Source organism: Scyliorhinus torazame, chromosome 11, assembly GCF_047496885.1.
Source record: "Scyliorhinus torazame isolate Kashiwa2021f chromosome 11, sScyTor2.1, whole genome shotgun sequence".
In the NCBI taxonomy this organism is placed as follows: domain Eukaryota; kingdom Metazoa; phylum Chordata; class Chondrichthyes; order Carcharhiniformes; family Scyliorhinidae; genus Scyliorhinus; species Scyliorhinus torazame.
Genome location: NC_092717.1, coordinates 216,297,241 through 216,325,066, shown reverse-complemented (window position 1 = coordinate 216,325,066; position 27,826 = coordinate 216,297,241). Strand labels below are relative to the sequence as shown.

The following is a 27,826-nucleotide window of genomic DNA, read 5'->3' as shown; positions in this document are numbered from 1 at the left end:
ACTCCATACACTACTCTAACCTCAGACTCCATACATTACTCTAACCTCAGACTCCATGCATTACTCTAACCTCAGACTCCATACATTACTCTAACCTCAGTCTCCATACATTACTCTAACCTCAGACTCCATACATTACTCTAACCTCAGTCTCCATACACTACTCTAACCTCAGACTCCATACATTACTCTAACCTCAGACTCCATGCATTACTCTAACCTCAGACTCCATACACTACTCTAACCTCAGACTCCATACATTAATCTAACCTCAGACTCCATGCATTACTCTAACCTCAGACTCCATACACTACTCTAACCTCAGTCTCTATACCTTACTCTAACCTCAGACTCCTACACTACTCTAACCTCAGTCTCTATACATTACTCTAACCTCAGACTCCATACATTACTCTAACCTCATTCTCCATACACTACTCTAACCTCAGACTCCATACACTACACTAACCTCAGTCTCTATACCTTACTCTAACCTCAGACTCCTATACTACTCTAACCTCAGTCTCTATACATTACTCTAACCTCAGACTCCATACATTACTCTAACCTCAGTCTCCATACACTACTCTAACCTCAGACTCCATACATTACTCTAACCTCAGACTCCATGCATTACTCTAACCTCAGACTCCATACACTACACTAACCTCAGACTCCATACATTACTCTAACCTCAGACTCCATGCATTACTCTAACCTCAAACTCCATACACTACTCTAACCTCAGTCTCTATACATTACTCTAACCTCAGACTCCTACACTACTCTAACCTCAGTCTCTATACATTACTCTAACCTCAGACTCCATACATTACTCTAACCTCATTCTCCATACACTACGCTAACCTCAGTCTCCATACACTACTCTAACCTCAGACTCCATACATTACTCTAACCTCAGACTCCATGAATTACTCTAACCTCAGACTCCATACACTACTTTAACCTCAGACTCCATACATTACTCGAACCTCAGACTCCATGCATTACTCTAACCTCAGACTCCATACACTACTCTAACCTCAGTCTCTATACATTACTCTAACCTCAGACTCCATACATTACTCTAACCTCATTCTCCATACACTACTCTAACCTCAGACTCCTTACATTACTCTAACCTCAGTCTCCATACATTACTCTAACCTCAGACTCCATACATTACTCTAACCTCAGTCTCCATACACTACTCTAACCTCAGACTCCATACATTACTCTAACCTCAGACTCCATGCATTACTCTAACCTCAGACTCCATGCACTACTCTAACCTCAGTCTCCATACATTACTCTAACCTCAGACTCCATGCATTACTCTAACCTCAGACTCCATACACTACTCTAACCTCAGTCTCTATACATTACTCTAACCTCAGACTCCTACCCTACTCTAACCACAGTCTCTATACATTACTCTAACCTCAGACTCCATACATTACTCTAACCACATTCTCCATACACTACGCTAACCTCAAACTCCATACACTTCTTTACCTCAGACTCCATACACTACTCTAACCTCAGACTCCATAGATTACTCTAACCTCAGACTCCATACACTACTTTACCCTCAGACTCCATACACTACTCTAACCTCAGACTCCATACAATACTCTAACCTCAGACTCCATACACTACTCTAACCTCAGACTCCATACATTACTCTAACCTCAGTCTCCATACACTACTCTAACCTCAGACTCCATACAATACTCTAACCTCAGACTCCATACACTACTCTAACCTCAGACTCCATAGATTACTCTAACCTCAGACTCCATACACTACTTTACCCTCAGACTCCATACACTACTCTAACCTCAGACTCCATACAATACTCTAACCTCAGACTCCATACACTACTCTAACCTCAGACTCCATACAATACTCTAACCTCAGACTCCATACACTACTCTAACCTCAGACTCCATACAATACTCTAACCTCAGACTCCATACACTACTCTAACCTCAGACTCCATAAACTACTCTAACCTCAGACTCCATACACTACTTTACCCTCAGACTCCATACACTACTCTAACCTCAGGCTCCATACATTACTCTAACCTCAGTCTCCATACACTACTCTAACCTCAGACTCCATACATTACTCTAACCTCAGACTCCATACACTACTTTACCCTCAGACTCCATACACTACTCTAACCTCAGGCTCCATACATTACTCTACCCTCAGACTCCATACACTACTCTAACCTCAGACTCCATAAACTACTCTTACCTCAGACTCCATACACTACTTTACCCTCAGACTCCATACACTACTCTAACCTCAGACTCCATACACTACTCTAACCTCAGACTCCATACACTACTCTAACCTCAGACTCCATACATTACTCTAACCTCAGTCTCCATACATTACTCTAACCTCAGTCTCTATACCTTACTCTAACCTCAGACTCCTACACTACTCTAACCTCAGTCTCTATACATTACTCTAACCTCAGACTCCATACATTACTCTAACCTCATTCTCCATACACTACTCTAACCTCAGACTCCTTACATTACTCTAACCTCAGTCTCCATACATTACTCTAACCTCAGACTCCATACATTACTCTAACCTCAGTCTCCATACACTACTCTAACCTCAGACTCCATACATTACTCTAACCTCAGACTCCATGCATTAGTCTAACCTCAGACTCCATACACTACACTAACCTCAGACTCCATACATTACTCTAACCTCAGACTCCATGCATTACTCTAACCTCAGACTCCATACACTACTCGAACCTCAGTCTCTATACATTACTCTAACCTCAGACTCCTACACTACTCTAACCTCAGTCTCTATACATTACTCTAACCTCAGACTCCATACATTACTCTAACCTCATTCTCCATACACTACGCTAACCTCAGACTGCATACACTACTTTACCCTCAGATTCCATACACTACTCTAACCTCAGACTCCATAGATTATTCTAACCTCAGACTCCATACACTACTTTACCCTCAGACTCCATACACTACTCTAACCTCAGACTCCATACAATACTCTAACCTCAGACTCCATACACTACTCTAACCTCAGACTCCATACATTACTCTAACCTCAGACTCCATACGCTACTTTACCCTCAGACTCCATACACGACTCTAACCTCAGGCTCCATACACTACTCTAACCTCAGACTCCATACACTACTCTAACCTCAGACTCCATACACTACTTTACCCTCAGACTCCACACACTACTCTAACCTCAGACTCCCTACACTACTTTACCCTCAGACTCCATACATTACTCTAACCTCAGACTCCATACACTACTCTAACCTCAGTCTCCATACACGACTCTAACCTCAGTCTCCATACACTACTCTAACCTCAGACTCCATACATTACTCTAACCTCAGTCTCCATACACGACTCTAACCTCAGACTCCATACATTACTCTAACCTCAGACTCCATGCATTACTCTAACCTCAGACTCCATACACTACTCGAACCTCAGTCTCCATACATTACTCTAACCTCAGACTCCATACATTACTCTAACCTCAGTGTCCATACACTACTCTAACCTCAGACTCCATACATTACTCTAACCTCAGACTCCATGCATTACTCTAACCTCAGACTCCATACACAACTCTAACCTCAGACTCCATACATTACTCTAACCTCAGACTCCATACATTACTCTAACCTCAGACTCCATGCATTACTCTAACCTCAGACTCCATACATTACTCTAACCTCAGTCTCCATACACTACTCTAACCTCAGACTGCATACATTACTCTAACCTCAGACTCCATGAATTACTCTAACCTCAGACTCCATACACTACTCTAACCTCAGACTCCATACATTACTCGAACCTCAGACTCCATGCATTACTCTAACCTCAGACTCCATACACTACTCTAACCTCAGTCTCTATACCTTACTCTAACCTCAGACTCCTACACTACTCTAACCTCAGTCTCTATACCTTACTCTACCCTCAGACTCCATACACTACTCTAACCTCAGACTCCATAAACTACTCTAACCTCAGACTCCATACACTACTTTACCCTCAGACTCCATACATTACTCTAACCTCAGACTCCATACACTACTTTACCCTCAGACTCCATACACTACTCTAACCTCAGGCTCCATACATTACTCTACCCTCAGACTCCATACACTACTCTAACCTCAGACTCCATAAACTACTCTAACCTCAGACTCCATACACTACTTTACCCTCAGACTCCATACACTACTCTAACCTCAGACTCCATACACTACTCTAACCTCAGACTCCATACACTACTCTAACCTCAGACTCCATACATTACTCTAACCTCAGTCTCCATACATTACTCTAACCTCAGTCTCTATACCTTACTCTAACCTCAGACTCCTACACTACTCTAACCTCAGTCTCTATACATTACTCTAACCTCAGACTCCATACATTACTCTAACCTCATTCTCCATACACTTCTCTAACCTCAGACTCCTTACATTACTCTAACCTCAGTCTCCATACATTACTCTAACCTCAGACTCCATACATTACTCTAACCTCAGTCTCCATACACTACTCTAACCTCAGACTCCATACATTACTCTAACCTCAGACTCCATGCATTACTCTAACCTCAGACTCCATACACTACACTAACCTCAGACTCCATACATTACTCTAACCTCAGACTCCATGCATTACTCTAACCTCAGACTCCATACACTACTCGAACCTCAGTCTCTATACATTACTCTAACCTCAGACTCCAACACTACTCTAACCTCAGTCTCTATACATTACTCTAACCTCAGACTCCATACATTACTCTAACCTCATTCTCCATACACTACGCTAACCTCAGACTGCATACACTACTTTACCCTCAGATTCCATACACTACTCTAACCTCAGACTCCATAGATTACTCTAACCTCAGACTCCATACACTACTCGAACCTCAGTCTCTATACATTACTCTAACCTCAGACTCCAACACTACTCTAACCTCAGTCTCTATACATTACTCTAACCTCAGACTCCATACATTACTCTAACCTCATTCTCCATACACTACGCTAACCTCAGACTGCATACACTACTTTACCCTCAGATTCCATACACTACTCTAACCTCAGACTCCATAGATTACTCTAACCTCAGACTCCATACACTACTTTACCCTCAGACTCCATACACTACTCTAACCTCAGACTTCATACAATACTCTAACCTCAGTCTCCATACACTACTCTAACCTCAGACTCCATACATTACTCTAACCTCAGACTCCATACGCTACTTTACCCTCAGACTCCATACACGACTCTAACCTCAGGCTCCATACACTACTCTAACCTCAGACTCCATACACTACTCTAACCTCAGACTCCATACACTACTTTACCCTCAGACTCCATACACTACTCTAACCTCAGACTCCCTACACTACTTTACCCTCAGACTCCATACATTACTCTAACCTCAGACTCCATACACTACTCTAACCTCAGTCTCCATACACGACTCTAACCTCAGTCTCCATACACTACTCTAACCTCAGACTCCATACATTACTCTAACCTCAGTCTCCATACACGACTCTAACCTCAGACTCCATACATTACTCTAACCTCAGACTCCATGCATTACTCTAACCTCAGACTCCATACACTACTCTAACCTCAGTCTCCATACATTACTCTAACCTCAGACTCCATACATTACTCTAACCTCAGTGTCCATACACTACTCTAACCTCAGACTCCATACATTACTCTAACCTCAGACTCCATGCATTACTCTAACCTCAGACTCCATACACAACTCTAACCTCAGACTCCATACATTACTCTAACCTCAGACTCCATACATTACTCTAACCTCAGACTCCATGCATTACTCTAACCTCAGACTCCATACATTACTCTAACCTCAGTCTCCATACATTACTCTAACCTCAGACTCCATACATTACTCTAACCTCAGTCTCCATACACTACTTTAACCTCAGACTCCATACATTACTCTAACCTCAGACTCCATGAATTACTCTAACCTCAGACTCCATACACTACTCTAACCTCAGACTCCATACATTACTCGAACCTCAGACTCCATGCATTACTCTAACCTCAGACTCCATACACTACTCTAACCTCAGTCTCTATACCTTACTCTAACCTCAGACTCCTACACTACTCTAACCTCAGTCTCTATACATTACTCTAACCTCAGTCTCCATACATTACTCTAACCTCATTCTCCATACACTACTCTAACCTCAGACTCCTTACATTACTCTAACCTCAGTCTCCATACATTACTCTAACCTCAGACTCCATACATTACTCTAACCTCAGTCTCCATACACTACTCTAACCTCAGACTCCATAGATTACTCTAACCTCAGACTCCATACACTACTCTAACCTCAGACTCCATAAACTACTCTAACCTCAGACTCCATACACTACTTTACCCTCAGACTCCATACACTACTCTAACCTCAGGCTCCATACATTACTCTAACCTCAGTCTCCATACACTACTCTAACCTCAGACTCCATACATTACTCTAACCTCAGACTCCATACACTACTTTACCCTCAGACTCCATACACTACTCTAACCTCAGGCTCCATACATTACTCTACCCTCAGACTCCATACACTACTCTAACCTCAGACTCCATAAACTACTCTAACCTCAGACTCCATACACTACTTTACCCTCAGACTCCATACACTACTCTAACCTCAGACTCCATACACTACTCTAACCTCAGACTCCATACACTACTCTAACCTCAGACTCCATACATTACTCTAACCTCAGTCTCCATACATTACTCTAACCTCAGACTCCCTACACTACTCTAACCTCAGACTCCATACATTACTCTAACCTCAGACTCCCTACACTACTCTAACCTCAGACTCGATACACTACTTTACCCTCAGTCACCATACACTACTTTACCCTCAGACTCCATACATTTCTCCAACCTCAGGCTCCATACACTACCCTAACCTCAGACTCCATACACTACCCCTACCTCAGTCTCCATACACTACCCTAACCTCAGACTCCATACATTACTCTAACCTCAGGCTCCATACACTACCCAAACCTCAGACTCCATACACTACACTAACCTCAGTCTCCATACACTACTCTAACCTCAGTCTCCATACATTTCTCTAACCTCAGTCTCCATACACTACTCTAACCTCAGACTCCATACACTACCCTAACCTCAGTCTCCATACACTACCCTAACCTCAGACTCCATACACTACCCTAACCTCAGACTCCATACACTACCCTAACCTCAGTCTCCATACACTACCCTAACCTCAGGCTCCATACACTACCCTAACCTCAGACTCCATACATTACTCTAACCTCAGACTCCATACACTACTCTAACCTCAGTCTCCATACATTACCCTAACCTCAGACTCCATACATTACCCTAACCTCAGACTCCATACACTACTCTAACCTCAGTCTCCATACACTACTCTAACCTCAGTCTCCATACACTACTCTAACCTCAGTCTCCATACATTACTCTAACCTCAGACTCCATACATTACTCTAACCTCAGACTCCATACACTACTCTAACCTCAGACTCCATACACTACTCTAACCTCAGTCTCCATACATTACTCTAACCTCAGTCTCCATACATTACTCTAACCTCAGACTCCATACATTACTCTGACCTCAGACTCCATACACTACTCTAACCTCAGGCTCCATAAACTACTCAAACCTCAGTCTCCATACACTGCTCTAACCTCAGACTCCATACACTACACTAACCTCAGACTCCATACACTACTCTAACCTCAGTCTCCATACATTACTCTAACCTCAGACTCCATACACTACCCTAACCTCAGACTCCAAACACTACTCTAACCTCAGGCTCCATAAACTACTCAAACCTCAGTCTCCATACACTACTCTAACCTCAGACTCCATACACTACTCTAACCTCAGACTCCATACACTACTCTAACCTCAGTCTCCATACATTACTCTAACCTCAGTCCCCATACACTACTCTAACCTCAGTCTCCATACACTACTTTAACCTCAGACTCCATACACTACACTAGCCTCAGACTCCATACATTACTCTAACCTCAGTCCCCATACACTACTCTAACCTCAGACTCCATACACTACTCTAACCTCAGACTCCATACACTACTCTAACCTCAGACTCCATACACTACTCTAACCTCAGTCTCCATACATTACTCTAACCTCAGACTCCATACACTACCCTAACCTCAGACTCCATACACTACTCTAACCTCAGTCTCCATACACTACTCTAACCTCAGTCCCCATACACTACTCTAACCTCAGACTCCATACATTACTCTAACCTCAGTCCCCATACACTACTCTAACCTCAGTCTCCATACACTACTTTAACCTCAGACTCCATACACTACACTAGCGTCAGACTCCATACATTACTCTAACCTCAGTCCCCATACACTACTCTAACCTCAGACTCCATACATTACTCTAACCTCAGTCTCCATACACTACTCTAACCTCAGACTCCATACACTACCCTAACCTCAGTCTCCATACACTATCCTAACCTCAGACTCCATACACTACCCTAACCTCAGACTCCATACACTACCCTAACCTCAGTCTCCATACACTACCCTAACCTCAGACTCCATACACTACCCTAACCTCAGACTCCATACATTACTCTAACCTCAGACTCCATACACTACTCTAACCTCAGTCTCCATACATTACCCTAACCTCAGACTCCATACATTACCCTAACCTCAGACTCCATACTCTACTCTAACCTCAGTCTCCATTCACTACTCTAACCTCAGACTCCAAACACTACTCTAAACTCAGACTTCATACACTACTCTAACCTCAGTCTCCATACACTACTCTAACCTCAGACTCCATACACTACTCTAACCTCAGACTCCATACATTACTCTAACCTCAGACTCCATACACTACTCTAACCTCAGTCTCCATTCTCTACTCTAACCTCAGACTCCATACACTACTCTAACCTCAGTCTCCATACATTACTCTAACCTCAGACTCCATACATTACTCTAACCTCAGACTCCATACACTACTCTAACCTCAGACTCCATACACTACTCTAACCTCAGTCTCCATGCATTACTCTAACCTCAGACTCCATACACTACTCTAACCTCAGTCTCTATACCTTACTCTAACCTCAGACTCCTACACTACTCTAACCTAAGTCTCTATACATTACTCTAACCTCAGACTCCATACATTACTCTAACCTCATTCTCCATACACTACTCTAACCTCAGACTCCTTACATTACTCTAACCTCAGTCTCCATACATTACTCTAACCTCAGACTCCATACATTACTCTAACCTCAGTCTCCATACACTACTCTAACCTCAGACTCCATACATTACTCTAACCTCAGACTCCATGCATTACTCTAACCTCAGACTCCATGCACTACTCTAACCTCAGTCTCCATACATTACTCTAACCTCAGACTCCATGCATTACTCTAACCTCAGACTCCATACACTACTCTAACCTCAGTCTCTATACATTACTCTAACCTCAGACTCCTACACTACTCTAACCTCAGTCTCTATACATTACTCTAACCTCAGACTCCATACATTACTCTAACCTCATTCTCCATACACTACGCTAACCTCAAACTCCATACACTTCTTTACCTCAGACTCCATACACTACTCTAACCTCAGACTCCATAGATTACTCTAACCTCAGACTCCATACACTACTTTACCCTCAGACTCCATACACTACTCTAACCTCAGACTCCATACAATACTCTAACCTCAGACTCCATACACTACTCTAACCTCAGACTCCATAAACTACTCTAACCTCAGACTCCATACACTACTTTACCCTCAGACTCCATACACTACTCTAACCTCAGGCTCCATACATTACTCTAACCTCAGTCTCCATACACTACTCTAACCTCAGACTCCATACATTACTCTAACCTCAGACTCCATACACTACTTTACCCTCAGACTCCATACACTACTCTAACCTCAGGCTCCATACATTACTCTACCCTCAGACTCCATACACTACTCTAACCTCAGACTCCATAAACTACTCTAACCTCAGACTCCATACACTACTTTACCCTCAGACTCCATACACTACTCTAACCTCAGACTCCATACACTACTCTAACCTCAGACTCCATACACTACTCTAACCTCAGACTCCATACATTACTCTAACCTCAGACTCCCTACACTACTCTAACCTCAGACTCGATACACTACTTTACCCTCAGTCACCATACACTACTTTACCCTCAGATTCCATACATTTCTCCAACCTCAGGCTCCATACACTACCCTAACCTCAGACTCCATACACTACCCCTACCTCAGTCTCCATACACTACCCTAACCTCAGACTCCATACATTACTCTAACCTCAGGCTCCATACACTACCCAAACCTCAGACTCCATACACTACACTAACCTCAGTCTCCATACACTACTCTAACCTCAGTCTCCATACATTTCTCTAACCTCAGTCTCCATACACTACTCTAACCTCAGACTCCATACACTACCCTAACCTCAGTCTCCATACACTACCCTAACCTCAGACTCCATACACTACCCTAACCTCAGACTCCATACACTACCCTAACCTCAGTCTCCATACACTACCCTAACCTCAGGCTCCATACACTACCCTAACCTCAGACTCCATACATTACTCTAACCTCAGACTCCATACACTACTCTAACCTCAGTCTCCATACATTACCCTAACCTCAGACTCCATACATTACCCTAACCTCAGACTCCATACACTACTCTAACCTCAGTCTCCATACACTACTCTAACCTCAGTCTCCATACACTACTCTAACCTCAGTCTCCATACACTACTCTAACCTCAGTCTCCATACATTACTCTAACCTCAGACTCCATACATTACTCTAACCTCAGACTCCATACACTACTCTAACCTCAGACTCCATACACTACTCTAACCTCAGTCTCCATACATTACTCTAACCTCAGTCTCCATACATTACTCTAACCTCAGACTCCATACATTACTCTAACCTCAGACTCCATACACTACTCTAACCTCAGGCTCCATAAACTACTCAAACCTCAGTCTCCATACACTGCTCTAACCTCAGACTCCATACACTACACTAACCTCAGACTCCATACACTACTCTAACCTCAGTCTCCATACATTACTCTAACCTCAGACTCCATACACTACCCTAACCTCAGACTCCAAACACTACTCTAACCTCAGGCTCCATAAACTACTCAAACCTCAGTCTCCATACACTACTCTAACCTCAGACTTCATACACTACTCTAACCTCAGTCACCATACACTACTCTAACCTCAGACTCCATACATTACTCTAACCTCAGACTCCATACACTACTCTAACCTCAGACTCCATACACTACTCTAACCTCAGACTCCATACACTACTCTAACCTCAGACTCCATACACTACTCTAACCTCAGTCTCCATACATTACTCTAACCTCAGACTCCATACACTACCCTAACCTCAGACTCCATACACTACTCTAACGTCAGGCTCCATAAACTACTCAAACCTCAGTCTCCATACACTACTCTAACCTCAGACTCCATACACTACTCTAACCTCAGTCTCCATACACGACTCTAACCTCAGTCTCCATACACTACTCTAACCTCAGTCCCCATACACTACTCTAACCTCAGACTCCATACATTACTCTAACCTCAGTCCCCATACACTACTCTAACCTCAGTCTCCATACACTACTTTAACCTCAGACTCCAGACACTACACTAGCCTCAGACTCCATACATTACTCTAACCTCAGTCCCCATACACTACTCTAACCTCAGACTCCATACACTACTCTAACCTCAGACTCCATACACTACTCTAACCTCAGACTCCATACACTACTCTAACCTCAGTCTCCATACATTACTCTAACCTCAGACTCCATACACTACCCTAACCTCAGATTCCATACACTACTCTAACCTCAGTCTCCATACACTACTCTAACCTCAGTCCCCATACACTACTCTAACCTCAGACTCCATACATTACTCTAACCTCAGTCCCCATACACTACTCTAACCTCAGTCTCCATACACTACTTTAACCTCAGACTCCATACACTACACTAGCGTCAGACTCCATACATTACTCTAACCTCAGTCCCCATACACTACTCTAACCTCAGACTCCATACACTACTCTAACCTCAGTCTCCATACATTACTCTAACCTCAGGCTCCATACACTACCCAAACCTCAGACTCCATACACTACTCTAACCTCAGTCTCCATACACTACTCTAACCTCAGTCTCCATACATTTCTCTAACCGCAGTCTCCATACACTACTCTAACCTCAGACTCCATACACTACCCTAACCTCAGTCTCCATACACTATCCTAACCTCAGACTCCATACACTACCCTAACCTCAGACTCCATACACTACCCTAACCTCAGTCTCCATACACTACCCTAACCTCAGACTCCATACACTACCCTAACCTCAGACTCCATACATTACTCTAACCTCAGACTCCATACACTACTCTAACCTCAGTCTCCATACATTACCCTAACCTCAGACTCCATACATTACCCTAACCTCAGACTCCATACACTACTCTAACCTCAGTCTCCATTCACTACTCTAACCTCAGACTCCAAACACTACTCTAACCTCAGACTTCATACACTACTCTAACCTCAGTCTCCATACACTACTCTAACCTCAGACTCCATACACTACTCTAACCTCAGACTCCATACATTACTCTAACCTCAGACTCCATACACTACTCTAACCTCAGTCTCCATTCACTACTCTAACCTCAGACTCCATACACTACTCTAACCTCAGTCTCCATACATTACTCTAACCTCAGACTCCATACATTACTCTAACCTCAGACTCCATACACTACTCTAACCTCAGACTCCATACACTACTCTAACCTCAGTCTCCATACATTACTCTAACCTCAGTCTCCATACATTACTCTAACCTCAGACTCCATACATTACTCTGACCTCAGACTCCATACACTACTCTAACCTCAGGCTCCATAAACTACTCAAACCTCAGTCTCCATACCCTCCTCTAACCTCAGACTCCATACACTACACTAACCTCAGACTCCATATACTACTCTAACCTCAGTCACCATACACTACTCTAACCTCAGACTCCATACATTACTCTAACCTCAGACTCCATACACTACTCTAACCTCAGACTCCATACACTACTCTAACCTCAGACTCCATACACTACTCTAACCTCAGTCTCCATACATTACTCTAACCTCAGACTCCATACACTACCCTAACCTCAGACTCCATACACTACTCTAACCTCAGGCTCCATAAACTACTCAAACCTCAGTCTCCATACACTACTCTAACCTCAGACTCCATACACTACTCTAACCTCAGTCTCCATACACGACTCTAACCTCAGTCTCCATACACTACTCTAACCTCAGTCCCCATACACTACTCTAACCTCAGACTCCATACATTACTCTAACCTCAGTCCCCATACACTACTCTAACCTCAGTCTCCATACACTACTTTAACCTCAGACTCCATACACTACACTAGCCTCAGACTCCATACATTACTCTAACCTCAGTCCCCATACACTACTCTAACCTCAGACTCCATACATTACTCTAACCTCAGTCTCCATACATTACTCTAACCTCAGACTCCATACACTACCCTAACCTCAGACTCCATACACTACTCTAACCTCAGGCTCCATAAACTACTCAAACCTCAGTCTCCATACACTACTCTAACCTCAGACTCCATACACTACTCTAACCTCAGTCTCCATACACGACTCTAACCTCAGTCTCCATACACTACTCTAACCTCAGAATCCATACACTACTCTAACCTCAGACTCCATACACTACTCTAACTTCAGACTCCATGCACTACTCTAATCTCAGTCTCCATACATTACTCTAACCTCAGACTCCATACACTACCCTAACCTCAGACTCCATACACTACTCTAACCTCAGTCTCCATACACTACTCTAACCTCAGTCCCCATACACTACTCTAACCTCAGACTCCATACATTACTCTAACCTCAGTCCCCATACACTACTCTAACCTCAGTCTCCATACACTACTTTAACCTCAGACTCCATACACTACACTAGCCTCAGACTCCATACATTACTCTAACCTCAGTCCCCATACACTACTCTAACCTCAGACTCCATACACTACTCTAACCTCAGACTCCATACACTACTCTAACCTCAGACTCCATACATTACTCTAACATCAGTCTCCATACACTACTCTAACCTCAGTCTCCATACACTACTCTAACCTCAGACTCCATACCCTACTCTAACCTCAGACTCCATACATTACTCTAACCTCAGTCTCCATACATTACTCTAACCTCAGACTCCCTACACTACTCTAACCTCAGCCTCCATACATTACTCTAACCTCAGACTCCCTACACTACTCTAACCTCAGACTCCATACACTACTTTACCCTCAGTCACCATACACTACTTTACCCTCAGACTCCATACATTTCTCTAACCTCAGGCTCCATACACTACTCTAACCTCAGACTCCATACACTACTTTACCCTCAGTCACCATACACTACTTTACCCTCAGACTCCATACATTTCTCTAACCTCAGTCTCCATACACTACCCTAACCTCAGACTCCATACACTACCCCTACCTCAGTCTCCATACACTACCCTAACCTCAGACTCCATACATTACTCTAACCTCAGGCTCCATACACTACCCAAACCTCAGACTCCATACACTACTCTAACCTCAGTCTCCATACACTACTCTAACCTCAGTCTCCATACATTTCTCTAACCTCAGTCTCCATACACTACTCTAACCTCAGACTCCATACACTACCCTAACCTCAGTCTCCATACACTACCCTAACCTCAGACTCCATACACTACCCTAACCTCAGACTCCATACACTACCCTAACCTCAGTCTCCATACACTACCCTAACCTCAGACTCCATACACTACCCTAACCTCAGACTCCATACATTACTCTAACCTCAGACTCCATACACTACTCTAACCTCAGTCTCCATACATTACCCTAACCTCAGACTCCATACATTACCCTAACCTCAGACTCCATACACTACTCTAACCTCAGTCTCCATTCACTACTCTAACCTCAGACTCCAAACACTACTCTAACCTCAGACTCCATACACTACTCTAACCTCAGTCTCCATACACTATTCTAACCTCAGACTCCATACACTACTCTAACCTCAGACTCCATACATTACTCGAACCTCAGACTCCATACACTACTCTAACCTCAGTCTCCATTCACTACTCTAACCTCAGACTCCATACACTACTCTAACCTCAGTCTCCATACATTACTCTAACCTCAGACTCCATACATTACTCTAACCTCAGACTCCATACACTACTCTAACCTCAGACTCCATACACTACTCTAACCTCAATCTCCATACATTACTCTAACCTCAGTCTCCATACATTACTCTAACCTCAGACTCCATACATTACTCTGACCTCAGACTCCATACACTACTCTAACCTCAGGCTCCATTAACTACTCAAACCTCAGTCTCCATACACTACTCTAACCTCAGACTCCATACACTACACTAACCTCAGTCTCCATACACTACTCTAACCTCAGTCTCCATACATTACTCTAACCTCAGACTCCATACACTACCCTAACCTCAGACTCCATACACTACTCTAACCTCAGGCTCCATAAACTACTCAAACCTCAGTCTCCATACACTACTCTAACCTCAGACTCCATACAATACTCTAACCTCAGTCACCATACACTACTCTAACCTCAGACTCCATACATTACTCTAACCTCAGACTCCATACACTACTCTAACCTCAGACTCCATACACTACTCTAACCTCAGACTCCATACACTACTCTAACCTCAGTCTCCATACATTACTCTAACCTCAGACTCCATACACTACCCTAACCTCAGACTCCATACATTACTCTAACCTCAGTCTACATACACTACTCTAACCTCAGACTCCATACACTACTCTAACCTCAGACTCCATACACTACTCTAACCTCAGTCTCCATACACGACTCTAACCTCAGTCTCCATACACTACTCTAACCTCAGTCCCCATACACTACTCTAACCTCAGACTCCATACATTACTCTAACCTCAGTCCCCATACACTACTCTAACCTCAGTCTCCATACACTACTTTAACCTCAGACTCCATACACTACACTAGCCTCAGACTCCATACATTACTCTAACCTCAGTCCCCATACACTACTCTAACCTCAGACTCCATACACTACTCTAACCTCAGACTCCATACACTACCCTAACCTCAGTCTCCATACACTACCCTAACCTCAGACTCCATACACTACCCTAACCTCAGACTCCATACACTACCCTAACCTCAGTCTCCATACACTACCCTAACCTCAGACTCCATACACTACCCTAACCTCAGACTCCATACATTACTCTAACCTCAGACTCCATACACTACTCTAACCTCAGTCTCCATACATTACCCTAACCTCAGACTCCATACATTACCCTAACCTCAGACTCCATACACTACTCTAACCTCAGTCTCCATTCACTACTCTAACCTCAGACTCCAAACACTACTCTAACCTCAGACTCCATACACTACTCTAACCTCAGTCTCCATACACTACTCTAACCTCAGACTCCATACACTACTCTAACCTCAGACTCCATACATTACTCGAACCTCAGACTCCATACACTACTCTAACCTCAGTCTCCATTCACTACTCTAACCTCAGACTCCATACATTACTCTAACCTCAGACTCCATACATTACTCTAACCTCAGACTCCATACACTACTCTAACCTCAGACTCCATACACTACTCTAACCTCAGTCTCCATACATTACTCTAACCTCAGACTCCATACATTACTCTGACCTCAGACTCCATACACTACTCTAACCTCAGGCTCCATTAACTACTCAAACCTCAGTCTCCATACACTACTCTAACCTCAGACTCCATACACTACACTAACCTCAGACTCCATACACTACTCTAACCTCAGTCTCCATACATTACTCTAACCTCAGACTCCATACACTACCCTAACCTCAGACTCCATACACTACTCTAACCTCAGGCTCCATAAACTACTCAAACCTCAGTCTCCATACACTACTCTAACCTCAGACTCCATACAATACTCTAACCTCAGTCACCATACACTACTCTAACCTCAGACTCCATACATTACTCTAACCTCAGACTCCATACACTACTCTAACCTCAGACTCCATACACTACTCTAACCTCAGACTCCATACACTACTCTAACCTCAGTCTCCATACATTACTCTAACCTCAGACTCGATACACTACCCTAACCTCAGACTCCATACACTACTCTAACCTCAGGCTCCATAAACTACTCAAACCTCAGTCTCCACACACTACTCTAACCTCAGACTCCATACACTACTCTAACCTCAGTCTCCATACACGACTCTAACCTCAGTCTCCATACACTACTCTAACCTCAGTCCCCATACACTACTCTAACCTCAGACTCCATACATTACTCTAACCTCAGTCCCCATACACTACTCTAACCTCAGTCTCCATACACTACTTTAACCTCAGACTCCATACACTACACTAGCCTCAGACTCCATACATTACTCTAACCTCAGTCCCCATACACTACTCTAACCTCAGACTCCATACACTACTCTAACCTCAGACTCCATACACTACTCTAACCTCAGTCTCCATACACTACCCTAACCTCAGACTCCATACACTACTCTAACCTCAGACTCCATACATTACTCTAACCTCAGTCTCCATACACTACTCTAACCTCAGTCTCCATACACTACTCTAACCTCAGACTCCATACACTACTCTAACCTCAGACTCCATACATTACTCTAACCTCAGTCTCCATACACTACTCTAACCTCAGACTCCATACACTACTCTAACCTCAGACTCCCTACACTACTCTAACCTCAGACTCCATACACTACTCTAACCGCAGTCACCATACACTACTCTAACCTCAGACTCCATACATTACTCTAACCTCAGTCTCCATACACTACTCTAACCTCAGTCTCCATACATTACTCTAACCTCAGACTCCATACACTACTCTAACCTCAGTCTCCATACATTACTCTAACCTCAGACTCCCTACACTACTCTAACCTAAGACTCTATACACTACTCTACCCTCAGTCTCCATACATTACTCTAACCTCAGTCTCCATACACTACTCTAACCTCAGACTCCATACACTACCCTAACCTCAGACTCCATACAGTACTTTACCCTCACACTCCATCCACTACTTTACCCTCAGACTCCATCCACTACTTTACCCTCAGACTCCACACACTACTGTACCCTCAGACTCCATACACTACTCTAACCTCTGACTCCCTACACTACTGTAACCTCAGACTCCATACACTACCCTAACCTCAGACTCCATACACTACTCTATCCTCAGTCTCCATACATTACTCTAACCTCAGTCTCCATACACTACTCTAACCTCAGACTCCCTACACTACTGTAACCTCAGACTCCATACACTACCCTAACCTCAGACTCCATACACTACCCTAACCTCAGACTCCATACACTACTCTATCCTCAGTCTCCATACATTACTCTAATCTCAGACTCCATACACTACTCTAACCTCAGTCTCCATACATTACTCTAACCTCAGTCTCCATACACTACCCTAACCTCAGACTCCATACACTACCCTAACCTCAGACTCCATACACTACCCTAACCTCAGACTCCATACACTACTCTATCCTCAGTCTCCATACATTACTCTAACCTCAGTCTCCATACACTACTCTAACCTCAGACTCCCTACACTACTTTAACCTCAGACTCCATACACTACCCTAACCTCAGACTCCATACACTACTCTATCCTCAGTCTCCATACATTACTCTAATCTCAGACTCCATACACTACTCTAACCTCAGTCTCCATACATTACTCTAACCTCAGTCTCCATACACTACCCTAACCTCAGACTCCATACACTACCCTAACCTCAGACTCCATACACTACTCTAACCTCAGTCTCCATACACTACTCTAACCTCAGACTCCATACACTACTCTAACCTCAGACTCCATACACTACCCTAACCTCAGACTCCATACACTACTCTAACCTCAGTCTCCAAACACTACTCTAACCTCAGACTCCATACATTACTCTAACCTCAGTCTCCATAAACTACTCCAACCTCAGTCTCCATACATTACTCTAACCTCAGACTCCATACATTACTCTAACCTCAGACTCCATACACTACTCTAACCTCAGTCTCCATAAACTACTCTAACCTCAGACTCCATACATTACTCTAACCTCAGACTCCATACATTACTCTAACCTCAGACTCCATACATTACTCTAACCTCAGTCTCCATAAACTACTCCAACCTCAGTCTCCATACATTACTCTAACCTCAGACTCCATACATTACTCTAACCTCAGACTCCATACACTACTCTAACCTCAGTCTCCATAAACTACTCTAACCTCAGTCTCCATACACTACCCTAACCTCAGACTCCATACACTACTCTAACCTCAGACTCCATACACTACTCTAACCTCAGTCTCCATACACTACTCTAACCTCAGACTCCATACATTACTCTAACCTCAGTCTCCATACACTACCCTACCCTCAGACTCCATACATTACTCTAACCTCAGACTCCATACACTACCCTAACCTCAGACTCCATACACTACTCTAACCTCAGACTCCATACACTACTCTAACCTCAGTCTCCATACACTACCCTACCCTCAGCCTCCATACATTACTCTAACCTCAGACTCCATACACTACTTTACCCTCAGACTCCATACACTACTGTACCCTCAGACTCCATACACTACTTTACCCTCAGACTCCACACACTACTTTACCATCAGACTCTATACACTACTCTAACCTCAGACTCCATACACTACTCTAACCTCAGACTCCCTACACTACTTTACCCTCAGACTCCATACACTACTCTAATCTCAGACTCCATACACTACACTAACCTCAGACTCCATACACTACTCTAACCTGAGACTCCCTACACTACTCTACCCTCAGTCTCCATACATTACTCTAACCTCAGAATCCATACATTACTCTAACCTCAGTCTCCATACATTTCTCTAACCACAGACTCCATCCACTACTCTAACCTCAGTCTCCATACATTTCTCTAACCACATACTCCATACACTACTCTAACCTCAGACTCCCTACACTACTCTAACCTCAGACTCCATACACTACCCTAACCTCAGACTCCATACACTACTCTATCCTCAGTCTCCATACATTTCTCTAACCTCAGACTCCATACACTACCCTAACCTCAGACTCCATACACTACTCTATCCTCAGTCTCCATACATTTCTCTAACCTCAGACTCCATACACTACTCTAACCTCAGTCCCCATACACTACTCTAACCTCAGTCCCCATACACTACTCTAACCTCAGACTCCATACACTACTCTAACCTCAGTCTCCATACATTACTCTGACCTCAGACTCCATACACTACTCTAACCTCAGTCTACATACATTACTCTAACCTCTGTCTCCATACATTACTCGAACCTCAGTCTCCATACATTACTCTAACCTCAGACTCCATACACTACTCTAACCTCAGACTCCATACACTACTCTAACCTCAGACTCCATGCACTACTCTAACCTCAGACTCCATACACTACGCTACCCTCAGACTCCATACACTACTTTACCTTCAGTCTCCAAACACTACGCTAACCTCAGTCTCCATACACTGCTTTATCCTCAGAATCGATACACTACGCTACCCTCAGACTCCATACACTACTTTACCCTCAGTCTCCAAACCCTACGCTAATCTCAATCGCCAAACTATACTCTAACCTCAGTTTCCATACACTACTCTCACCTCAGAATCTATACAGTACTCTAACTTCAGTCTCCACTCCTGTCTCTTGTCTTCCCCGTCTACACTTCAAACCTTATCAAACTCATTCTCTTCAGGAAACTGGCCTTCTTTCCACAAGTCTATTTTCTAACATCAAATGGCCTCATGCTCATTCTTGTTACACGAAGTTCTTCCTCATTCAAGCACCATCATCAAATCCAAAGCTCTTGCTGCACCTTGCGTCTTAAACAAGCTGCTCGGCTGCCTCTCAGGCTGAACCAAGAAGTGTACAACCTTGATTGATTTCGAGCTGACTTTTGTCTGTCACTGGGTTTTTATCTTTCTACTCTGGAAACCATTTGCTCCTGATACTGTCTCTTCCTTGATATTAAATTCACGCATTCAAAGACTCCAGGATTTCTCAAACCTTGTCCACACTAACCTCTCCTCATCCACAAGCTTCTTCATTCTAACATTAATGCTAAATTTCTGACATCAGTACTCGCGCGTTTAACGTACGAACATACAAATTAGGAGCATGAGTAAACCACTTGGCCCCTCGAGCCTTATTAATTCAATAAGACCATGACTGCTCTGGTCGCTGCCCTGACTCCCCCGTTCCCTCCTACCCCGATAACGTTTGACTTCCTTGTTAGTCAAGAATCTATCTATCTCTGCCTCAAAAATATGCAATGACGCTGCCTTCACCGCTCTCTGGGGAAGGAAAAAATAGTCACCCCATCGCTATTTTAAATGTTAGACCCCTTATTTTTAAACTGTGTCCCTCATTCGAGTCCCTCCCACAAGGGGAAACACACTCTCAGCATCTCAGCATCCGCCCTGTTAAGTCCCCTCAGGCTCTTATATGTTTCAATAAGATCACCTCTCATGCTTTCAACGGCGATAATCCTAAAACTCTCCAAACTCCTGGAAATCTCCCCCGAGCTCTTTGCACAGCCATTGCATCAATCTCAATATCTTCACCTATGTTTCATACTTATTCATGATGTTATCCCATTTTGACTTCTACCATCATATGAACTGGCACCATGCTTTCCACTCCCTGTTCTCCACTTCAATGTGTGCACTCTGCTGTTTGCCGTCTTCTAAACTACTTTGCATGTTACAGTTCCTTTTAAAAGAATACGATAGGATATCTTGGATTGTGTTTTTGCTTTCCCCTTTATCCCTCTCATGCTGGGCTCGGGGTCCCCTTTCCCCCATAGGATAATAGAATCCCTACAGTGCAGAAGGAGGCCATTCGGCCCATCGGGTTTGCACCGGGCTTCTGCAAGAGCACCCTAACTCGCAGATGCTGCCCTGTCCCCCGTAACCCCACCTAATCTTTGGGCACTAAGGGAGAATTGATCATGGTCAATCCACCTAACCTGCACGTCTTTGGAATGTGGGAGGAAACCGGAGCACCCGGAGGAAACTCACGCAGACACGGGGAGAACGTGCAAACTCCACACAGACAGTTGCCCGAGGTCTCAATCGATCCCGGGTCCACTGTGGTGCTGTGCCACCCATGAAAAGCACAGAGATATTTCTTCTACATAAAGCTGCTATAAGAATGCAAGTTGCTGTGCTTAGAACTAGTCATCCTGGTCTATTTTATACCACTTTCCCAAAAGATTCCACTATAGATGCTCACTGCCTGATTCAACTTTTCTACAGGGCAAAATAAATAACTAAAAATGCTTGGGTTGGACCTGATTCCATATACAATTTAAGATTGACTCATGTAAAGTAAGTTTTAAAAAATGACAAGAATTTAAATTGTTACCATACAGAATGGATTATTAAAAAAATTCTGATATTATTAACAACAAATTAGTCTACATTGATAATATTCTTAAATGTAGCATTTAAAACAAGCATTTGCACTAAAAGTTAACAGTGAAAAAAGTAGCAGTATTATTAATAATTCTTGGTCCTGATTATCCACCAGGACAGAAAAGTTAACTGGGTTGAGTGAGTACACAGACAATGAGTTGGGTGCAAGTGTTCATGATATAGTAACCTACCTCTGAATCCTTTGTGCTAATATATTCATATCTCTAAAACACTCCAATTTTACAGTCAAAGAAATCGGAAAATAAAAGATCACCATCGGCACATTTAACATGAGAGTTCTACACCGAGTAAATTCCTGGCAGAATAAATCTATACACCATAAAACAGACATGCACCAACCACTTAGTTTGTCTGAGATAAAGTTCGACTTAAATCATCAAGGAAGAAGGGCTCAGTATTATTCGAGAATTTCAGTTTCGGAGATTGAAAAAAAAAGATCACGATTAACTACGAAAACTTTCCTTACAAAGTGAACAGAACTCACTTACAGTCGACCTCAGTGAAAGCAGTTGGTTCCTTCTGTATTTCAGATGCCTCTGTGATGTGACACACAGTGTATCGTTTTAGACTTGCCTTTGGCTGGCTGAGAGGAACTCAAGACATGATTTAGAGGCAGCTGACGTCAGGTCTTTCCTCTCATGTAAAGTCTGTCTGGCTTGGGCAACATGCAATAAACTGCAGGCACCCACTAACCCACAGGAACAATGGGAGGGTTACAGAAAATGAAACATAAACTACAAAAGAAACCATAAGATGTGATTCCAAAGAAAATTTCTGAATGATTCTAACAAAATATGTTTGAATAAGTGACAAGAATTTAAATTGTTACCATGCAGAATGGATTTTGTATTTTAAAAAAAGCATAATTGAACTCCACATACTTTTTTTTCAAGTGTAAGGAGCTCTACAGAAATTGGATATGATTGTGCACAAATTGTAAGCCTTAAAATAATACAGTTGTCACTTTAAACTGGCCTGCATGAAAGTTTTGCCAAGTTTGTGTACAGAAGCGAGCAATTAAATAATTCAGGACATATTTGCACCATCAAGAACATCCAGTATTAAAAATGTTTGACTTTATTGAAAGCTTACTGAAAATTTAACAAGAGATGATCCCAGATTTACAGCATCTGCGACAACATAATCTGCAGCACAATGCAAATTTTCAAATAAACGTTCCCTATTTAGCAGCCCACGTAACTGTTGATGCAATGGCATCCAAGTCTCTTATCTTCCTCATCCTTTCCCAGGACCTCGACACTTTGAAGTGCTTTGCCTCCCTCAGTCTTCCTTTCTTTATATAACCTAGAGATTTTCAAAACTCAAAGTTAAGTGGACACTTTACCCGAGCTGGCTTGTTGGGAAGCTGATGGGATCTGGTGGAATGCCGGTTTTACACTTCAACAGTGGATCATTTTCAGTGTTTGATCATTGATATATTTAGGATCAAAACTTAGATTAATGCTTAAGCTATTTTAAAACTTAGAAACGCATAGGTTCACAAAAAGGGGATAGACTGAATGCAGGAGGCAGCGGAGAATGCTGCTTTTGTTGGGAACTAACAGTCGCGTTTTGCCCTCTGTTCAGGATCATATTTTGTCTTTGAAATGGCGAAAAGTACAGTTTTCCTGAATATTAATTTCCACATGCAAGTTCTACAAACAGCGTTGTAGAACACGTGCGCAGATATCTGGTTACTTTAGTACAGGGACAGAATTTGATTCTCGTGCTTATTTACTGTAAGGGGCCCCGGGAAACACAGAGCATTGGTGGAATAAACCTGGAAGAAGCCGCCTCTCCTCATGATTAAACTGTGTGCCTGGTTAGAGGTGTTCGGGTGGGGGTGGGGGTGGGGGAGGCTATTTTTTTTAATTCGACTCCATCAGTGGCTAGAATTTACTCTCTATCAAAGTTGGCTGAGAGGTAATATTGAGTGGGGTGTAAGAACCACGTTTGACCAGATGCTGCCGGATCTTCTGGTCCCTTCGACGGCGGATCCCCGTCGTGGGTTTCCTGGCGGTTTAGCGTGGATTCAATTAGAAATGGCATCGACAGCGGCAGGACCAGAAGACCCCACAAAGGGCCAATGGCAGGCCACTTCCTGTTGCCACAAAACAGGCCAGAGAATCTTGCCCATTAATTCTGCTTCATTCACCACAGATGCTCAGCTGCTAACACGTTTGATTCTTCATTTAAATTTCTCAATCAAAAGGTTTATGATCGCATTGAGCAGAGCAGCCTTGAGGAGCTGATTGGCTGAACTCCAGCTTCTAATTTACATGTTTGTTTGTCCAATTTGCTGGAGTCTTATTAGTTTTAATAGTTGTGTTATCTTAATAATAATAATCTTTTATTGTCACAAGTATGAAGTTACTGTGAAAAGCCCCTAGTCGCCACATTCCGGAGCCTGTTTGGGTAAGCTGCTACGGGAATTGAACCCGCGCTGCTGGCCTTGTTCTGCATTATAAACCAGCTATTTAGCCCACTGAGCTAAACCAGCCCATTATCTTGGGTATCCCTGTTCTTCCTCCATCAAGGGCCATACAATGGGACTAGTGGAATGCTGTCCACGTATCATAGAATCATAGAAGAATCTCTACAGTGCAGAATGAGGCCCTTTGGCCAATCCAGTCTGCACCGACCTTCCGAAAGAGCACCCTACCTAGGCCCACGCCCTCACCCTATCCGCGGGACCAATAACCACACCTAACCTTTTGGACGCTAAGGGGCAATTTAGCATGGCCAATCCACCGAGCCTGCACATCTTTGGACTGCGGGAGGAATCCGGAGCACCCGGAGCTAACCCATGCAGACACCGGGAGAAAGTGCAAACTCCACACAGTACAGGTAGGTCATGTATCACCAACTTCTATGTTGTAAGTTATATGAAAACTAGTCCATTTCCCTCCAAATGTGCATGTATCCTGTCCCTCAGTATCTTTTCCAAAAGCTCCCCCAGCACTGATGTCAGGCTCACCGGCCTAGAATTTGCTGAATTGGTCCTGCTTCCTTTCTTCAACAAGGGAACAATATTGGCTATTCTCCAGTCCTCTGTAACCTCGCCTGTGGTCAGAGAGGATGTTGGTAGCTGTTAAGGCCCCAGCTATTTCTCCCCTTGCCTCCCGCAGTAACCTTGGATGGATCCAAGATGCCAAAGACAGTACCGGACCAAGCTCGAGTCCCAGGCTAGCCACGCAGACCCCCAGCGTCTATGGCAAGGTCTGCAAGATGAAGGCACGTAAAATCGCCGGCTCTAATGCACCCCTTCCTGATGAGCTCACCACATTCTATGCACGGTTTGAGCAAGAGGTCAGCGAGAGCGAGCCCTCCATCCCAGAAGCCGTGGATGAACTTGTATCTGAGATCATTGCAGACGTCAGAGCAGCCTTCTCGAAGGTCAACCCACATAAAGCCACTGGCCTGGATGGGGTACCCGGACTTTCACTCAGGTCTTGTGTGGATCAGCTGGCGGGGGTATTCGCAGACATCTTCAACCTCTCTCTACAACAATCTGGTCCCTATCTGCTTCAAGAAGACGACCATCATCCCTGTACCAAAAAAAAGTCAAGCAGTGTGCCTTAATGACTATCGTCCAGTGGCTCTGACATGCATCATCATGAAGTGCTTCGAAAGTTTAGTCATGGCACGAATCAACTCCAGCCTCCCTTGATCCACTACAGTTCGCCTACCGCTGCAGCAGGTCCACAGCAGATGCCATCTCCATGGCCCCACACTCTACCCTGGAACACCTAGATAACAAAGACACCTATGTTAGACTCCTATTTATCGACTACAGCTCAGCCTTCAACACCATCATTCCTACGAAACTCATCTCCAAACTCCGTGGCCTTGGCCTCGGCTCCTCCCTCTGCGACTGGATCCTGAACTTTCTAACCCACAGGCCACAATCAGCAAGGATAGGCAGCAACACCTCCTCCATGATCATCCTCAACACCGGTGCCCCACAAGGCTGTGTCCTCAGCCCCCTACTATAATCCTTACCTATGACTGTGTGGCCAAATTCCCCATCAACTCGATTTTCAAATTTGCTGATGGCACCACCGTAGTGGGTCGGATTTCAAACAATGACAAGACAGAGTAAAGGAATGTGATAGAGAATCTGGTGAACTGGTTATCATAGAATTTACAGTGCAGAAGGAGGCCATTCGGCCCATCGAGTCTGCACCAGCTCTTGGAAAGAGCACCCTACCCAAGGTCAACACCTCCACCCTATCCCCATAACCCAGTAACCCCACCCAACACTAAGGGCAATTTTGGACACTAAGGGCAATTTATCATGGCCAATCCACCTAACCTGCACATCTTTGGACTGTGGGAGGAAACCGGAGCACCTGGAGGAAACCCACGCACACACGGGGAGGATGTGCAGACTCCGCACAGACAGTGACCCAAGTCATGGTGCGATGATAATAATCTCTCCCTCAATGTCAATAAAATGACGGAGATTGTCATCGACTTCAGGAAGCATAGTGGAGAACATGCCCCTGTCTACATCAATGGGAACAAAGTAGAAAGGGTCGAGAGCTTCAAGTTTTTAGGTGTATAGATCACCAACAACTTGTCCTGGTCCCCCCATGCCAACTCTATAGTTAAGAAAGCCCACCAACGACTCTACTTTCTCAGAAGACTAAGGAAATTTGGCATGTCAGCTACGACTCTTACCAACATTTACAGATGCACCATAGAAAGCATTCTTACTGGTTGTATCACAGCTTGGCATGGATCCTGCTCTGCCCAAG

The 27,826-nt window shown here is 43.7% G+C and overlaps 1 protein-coding gene across 1 annotated transcript in view; it reads right to left on the bottom strand.

Annotated features, from left to right (window-relative positions):
• Window positions 1-23,645, bottom strand: part of LOC140385786 (G-protein coupled receptor 20-like) — a 93,943-nt gene extending 70,298 nt beyond the window's left edge. The window contains exon 1 of the mRNA XM_072468300.1: window positions 23,555-23,645. The gene's annotated coding sequence lies outside the window, so the exon portion shown is untranslated. The remainder of the gene's footprint in view (window positions 1-23,554) is intronic.
• Window positions 23,646-27,826: the final 4,181 nt, after the last annotated feature.